This window comes from Podarcis cretensis (genome assembly GCF_951804945.1).
Source record: "Podarcis cretensis genome assembly, chromosome: 1".
Lineage (NCBI taxonomy): Eukaryota > Metazoa > Chordata > Lepidosauria > Squamata > Lacertidae > Podarcis > Podarcis cretensis.
This window is the reverse complement of record NC_137170.1, coordinates 114315445-114321890: the sequence shown is the minus strand read 5'-3', so window position 1 is coordinate 114321890 and position 6446 is coordinate 114315445. Positions and strand designations below refer to the sequence as shown.

General features: G+C 40.7%; 1 long non-coding RNA gene across 1 annotated transcript; it reads right to left on the bottom strand.

Moving 5' to 3' along the window:
- Positions 1–438: 438 nt before the first annotated feature.
- Positions 439–5645, bottom strand: LOC307220706. The gene is made up of 3 exons (XR_013841055.1): positions 5245–5645; positions 2367–2433; positions 439–546 (listed from the first exon to the last, which is right to left on the bottom strand). It is a non-coding gene; the product is annotated as an uncharacterized lncRNA (long non-coding RNA).
- Positions 5646–6446: the final 801 nt, after the last annotated feature.

Sequence of the window (6446 nt, the reverse complement as noted above, 5' to 3'; positions counted from 1 at the left end):
ACAGCATGCACACACCAATATCTACCTCTCTTTATCGCATATTTCAATCAGTAAGCATTCCAGATGTTTTGTGCTGAAAACCTTCTGCAAATGTCTCAAGGAAGGAGTAGGAGAGGAGCAATAACATGGCTCCAACATCTTCTAAAGCTCAGGGGCAGGGGGAGAAATCACGTGGGGAACAATCTTAGCATATTATTAAAGTGCACATATTGACTGTGTGATTGAAAAGAACACCATGCAAAACAGAGGAGAATTAAATCTTCTAGCCATGTTGGTTTGATTGGAAAGTTCCTAAAGGAAATGTCACCTAAATAATTAGGAAAGGGTAAATTACGAAGGGAGAGGGAAGAAAACCACACAGAATTGATGCTAAAACCAATAAAAAATGGGCAACTTTTTTTTTTAATTCCCATCTCAACAAGTGCATTAATAATACAGAAATGATAATAGATTGCATATTCTCTTCAAATCTCAGGAGTTCAATTTCATCTTTGCTTTTGCTTCCAATAAACTGTCTTCCAGACACTGTGCTATTTAAGTGTTCACCTGAAAAAAAGAAGTATTCCTCTAAAAATGTTGAATTTCACTCTTTTCAGGAAAAGAGGAAGCTGCAAGGCTAAAAAATAGAAAGGCACATAATTGCTCAAAAAGAATTTTTTTTAACCATAGCACAAGTGCTTAGTCAATTACTTGCAGGGGTGTAGCATGTGGGGGGGGGGGGTCCAGAGGGGCTGTGGCCCCAGGCATGGATTTTTGAGGGTGCGTGAAGCAGGCATTCCCCAGATAAGCGACCACATCCATCCTCTACTTCCTGCTACTTACTCATCCACCATGCTCCTCACCATCACTGGACTGCCGGCCAATGATAACAACCTCCACAAAGATTTGTAACTCCGCCTCCCCTCCCCCAAAAAATATCTAGCAGCTCTTTCCTACTGGCTATCATATACCCCTAAACAGAAATGTGAGCTTACTTGTGAGCTTAAAATGTTTGCTGACACAGAACATATAGAGCTTGCCTACCTAATATATCAGATGAAGCCAGGATCTAAGAAATCTACAACTAAGACCAGTTCATAAGACTTAGTATATTGGATTGGCACCACAACAAAATACACACAATGGCTAATCCTCTTTGCAGATCACAACTGCGCTGCACAAAGAAAATAAAATTATTCAAAGGAGGATTTTCTAAATGAACAGCTGACAATAAGCTGAAGGGGGGGAGGGAATTAGACCATTTTACAATGTTTGGGGGCATGTTGCTTGAAACAATTGAACATTGCATTATCTAACAAGACAAAGAGAAATGTGGGGAGTAAAATCCACACGAGATATGATCCATATATCTGCCTTTCCCTAGATTTGCATTTCACAGTGTCCTTGAAGTTTAGAGTAAGCAGCAAATGCATATTTATGTAGTTCTGTTCCACTCATTTGTCTAGGGCTTCATGGTGGGTGCTACTGTATATGAATGACACCAGTCGTCCTTAAATGCTTTATTTCATCCATCGATCTGACATCTCTAGCAATGCAATCTCAGGTAAAGGGAACGTCTTTTTTCCATGTTACAATAGTTTTTTAAAAAACAACCACAAACTTTTTTTAAAAAATGACAGTCTTCCTTCAAGCAACTCAAAACACTATCTATGCAACTCTATGTTGTGGCAAACAGAATACTTTAGTTTTCACATTCCATGAAAAGCATCTAAGGGTGATGTAGTTGAGGGTATGAAAAGGAAAAAAACATGCCACATAAAGAACTCTCATTGTGGCTACATCCATAAAAACAGAAATCCATGTCTTGATTTTGAATCCACTAGCATCCATCTGCCAGCAAGGCATACACTATTCACCAGGGGGTCCCAGACTGTGGTCTGTGGACCACCAGTGGTCCAATAGCTTCACCCACGTGGTTTGTGGTGTGCTGCCATTAAATATGCAGAGTGATTTTTAATTGCATTTTAATTGTTTCTTTTATTTCATTATATTGCATTTTGCTGCCTAACAATTTGAATTCGGTGGAATTCGCACTGTTGTTTCATCACAGGACAAACTCATGAAAGTATGTTGTTTCATCAAAGGACAAAACTCCACACTTGCTTTAGGTAAAAAGCAAATGACAAGCTAGGGGAAGGTAGAATCCCTGCTTGACAAACTGTGCTATTTTATCAAAACTATTTTCCTTGAGGCAGAATACTCAAATACTCTGGGGGGGGTGTTGTGTTGGGAATTTTCTTTATTATAGGATGGTGTTAGAAACAAAAAATCAGTGAAAGATGGTTCATTAGAGTGGAATGGGGTGCTGCCCCACCAGCCTCAATCTGCCCTCAGCCAACCCCCACCCTGCTTGTCTTCTTACTTACATCCCGCCCAGAGGATGGCCCTAGCTGTCACCTTCACCTCCTTCATCTCTAGTACTCTTTGTGTAACCTAACAGGAAGGAAGATGAGGACAGAACTAGAATTAGTCGGTTCTGCCTGTCATTAGCCCAGATTCTACCTACAGTTGCCCTCTTTGCCTTCCACCCTACCAGTCCCAAGGGTCACCAGCCACAGAACCTTCAAGTGTCCGTATATTCCAAGAAGCCATCCCGGTTTCTGATTTGATCCCAGAATATCCTGCTTTTTCTTAGGACGTCCCTATTTTCATTGGGGAAATGTTGGATGGCATGGAGTTATCCAACCCCCGAGCCATTTGAAGACAATCCTATACAGCCATACCTCAGGTTGAATGTGCTTCAGGTTGAGCGCCTTCGGGTTGCGCTCCGTGGCAACCCGGAAGTAACGGAGTGTGTTACTTCCAGGTTTTACTGCTCGCACAAGCGCAGACGCTCAAAATTATGTCACACACATGTGTGGAAGCAGCAAAACGCGACCCGCGCCGTCACGTCTTACATTCTATTCAGGATGCGAACGGGACTCCAGAACAGATCCCGTTTGCATCCTGAGGTACCACTGTATGGGGAAGTTTTTTAATGTTTAATGTTTTATTATGTTTTTATATATGTTGGAAGCCACCCAGAGTGACTGGGGCAACCCAGGAAGATGTGTGGGCTATAAAGAGTAAAATGATCATTATGGAATGGGATGTCCCTATTTTCATCAGATAAAAGTTGGAGAATATGCATCCGCCACTGCAAAAAGTGGCATCTTCTATTTTTTAATTGTCTTAGGTAGATTGTCAGCTTGCCTGTAGTAGGTATTTCTGAGACTTACTATTTTTTAAAGGAATCATTATCTTCATTTGCATTTTTTTTAAAAAAAGTCCTGCTGTAGAATAAAAGTTAACATGACCACCAAGCGTTAGTATCAGTTTACGGAGATGAGCTTGGCCTACGTAAATGCATTCCGACCTTGGAATGGCTGCCTGTCGCCACTGAAAGAATATTTAGGATTGCAGGCCTAGCTATCCATGTGACTTCACGTCTTTGAAGCTGCTCTTTTCTTCATCTCCACATGCCTTCTGATTGTGATAAACGAGGGCAGCCATCCTGTTGAGGGGAATGACAACACTGCCGAGGATGACAGCGTGGCTGGCACAGAGAAGGAGCTGTGAAATTTTCACACACACACACAAAATTCCACCAGAATCCGTTGCTGCTGCAAAGGTTTCACACAATTAGCCTTTTGTGTCATTTGTATCAAGGTGAATACTGAACCTGTCTTCCTGCAAAGCGGCAGGAGGAATAAAATGTCTTCCTCTAAAGGTTTAGAACACTAAAAGAAAGTCATTCAGCTTGCCAGTCTCTCATACATTGATATCTTAAGGCAGCCTTCTCTCACTCTGGGCCACAAGTGATGTAAAATAACATACCCTCCAACATTTCTCCAATGAAAATAGCGACATCCCATTCCATTACGATAATTTTACTTTATACCCCACACATCTTACTGGGTTGCCCAGCCACTCTGGGACGCTTCCAACATATATAAAAACATAATAAGACATTAAACATTTAAAAACTTCCTTATACAGGATTGCCTTCAGACTGCTCGGGCATCAGATAATTCCACAACCTCCAACATTTCTCCAATGAAAATAGGGACATCCTAAGGAAAAGTGGGACATTCTGGAATCAAATCAGAATCCAGGACGTCTTTTCTAAATTAGGGATGTCCCTGGAAAATAGGAACACTTGGAGGGTCTGAAATAAGGGGGGGGGGCATAATTATATTTTCCAAAACATTCTACTAAATCACACTTGCACACACCCCTGTATTATATCTAATGCAAACATTTTTCTATGCAATTCCACCTAACTTACACATTTTCCCATATTTGCCTTATAGAATTCATTTTTATGTGATTTTCACTAATAACTTGCATTTTTATGTAGACTTTACCCTAGTATATGCATTTTGTATATACTTTACCGTAGTATACGTTACCCTAGCATATGCATTTTGTTCATATTATTTGGCTGGAGAACTGCATTTCAAAATTTAGAGAGTGCAAATTTCAAAGGATGGCTGCATTTCTATCTCTGTATTGTTCCACAGGGTGTGAATTTGGCAAGTTCACCTTTAAATGCAAAATGAATTGAATATACTCCCCATTCCTACCTCCCATCAAGAATGAAGGTCAATATTATTATTATTATTATTATTATTATTATTATTATTACTACTACTACTACTATTTATTTGTACTCCGCCCTCCCCGGCCAGAGCCAGGCTCAGAGCAGCTAACATCATATAAATGACACAGTATACATCAAAACAGGCATCGATTAATTAAAATACATCTTAAAATTAATTCAGACAAATTAAAATATGGACAAATGGCAGTTATCAGGTTAAGACTGAGAGCAGTTAATACTTGCCAGGACCAACTGTTTTCACTGATCATGTAAGGACCTGTGAACAGGCTGGGATAGTGCTATTTGAAAGTCTGCAGAACTTCACATATATTATCTCAGTAATCTTCAGAGTACTCGTCTAAGTACAGTAGCATTATTATTCCCATATTGAAAATGGGATAGGGTCATAAAATACTATTTTCAAAAAACTATGTTAGGAAAAAATGTGTTAGAAATAGCATAAAAGAACAACATTAATGTTACATTGAAATACAACAAAGGCAGAGACCACAGATGAAAAGTAACCTTTACTGTAGATACTGGTGAAAGTACACAGAATAGTTTCCCTGACTTTTCATGTCGGTGACAAACTTTTTAGACATCATTTTGCGAAACAGTAATTCGGTTTTACTAGCAAACCAGAGGTTAAACTAGCCCCTTACCAGTCCCAGGAGGAGCGCGGGGAGCATTCGTGCAACACACCTACACACTGCAGCCAACACACTAACGTGTCACGACACAGTTTGGAACGCTCTGGCCTGCAGAAATAAAAATGTTTCGATTTTCAGTGGACAAAAGACACCTGCATCCAGGTTTCATGGGGATAAGTGCTCTACAGTATTGGCGCCCCTATTGAGAAGGCCTTATCATGGTTGCCCAATTGCACCAGCTCTCTGGACAGTTGGACAACATGTACCATTTCCAAGAGATGTTTCATCATTTGTTGTATCATGTGGTGCTTTATCTTTAAATATGTTTTATTTTTTGTGTCGTGTGATGCCTCTAGGTGCTACTATAGTTTCTGTGTAAACAGCTCTATAACCGGTGGCGTGTTGGACTAGGACCTACCTCACAATATTGTTTTGAGGACAAAATGGGGAGCTGGAGAATCATGGGGGAAAGGTGGTGTACAGAAATAATAAATAAACAGACAAACAGGGCTGTAGTCTAAACCACTGAGCCTAGGGTTTACCGATCGGAAGATCGGCGGTTCAAATCTCTGTGATTGAGTGAGCTCCCATTGCTCAGTCCCAGCTCCTGCCAACCTAGCAGTTTGAAAGCATGTCAAAGTGCAAGTAGATAAATAGGTACCGCTCCAGCAGGAAGGTAAACGGCATTTCCATGTGCTGCTCTGGTTTCTCCAGAAGCAGCTTAGTCATGCTGGCCACAACCCAAAAAAACTGTTTGTGGACAAACGTCAGTTCCCTCGGCCAGTAAAGCAAGATGAGCACCGCAACCCCAAAGTCGATCGTGACTGGACTTAACTGTCGGGTCCTTTACCTTTTTTTAAAACAAACAAAACTAACAACAGGTTACGCAATAGCATAAGGTGGGAAGGTTGGAGAAATCACAAATATTCTATTCTGTTGCTGCAGCACAGTTCAGTTTTGAGTTGGTGTGTCCACAACCATCTGTAGGCAGAAACTCAGCTAAGGATGTTGGTCAGGTCTGTCATGTATTCAAAGTTAAAGCTCTGCTTACTCTCAGTGATGCCAGCATCCCTGTCTACTTGCCTAGTCCAACTGAAAAATCCTCTACCCGCATGCAGGAGAGGAAATAAATTATTCAGCCCTATTGAATTTGAAATCCTTCATATAAGTTTGTAAGCTAGCAATATGTCTCAGCAACAAAAGCCAGTCACGGT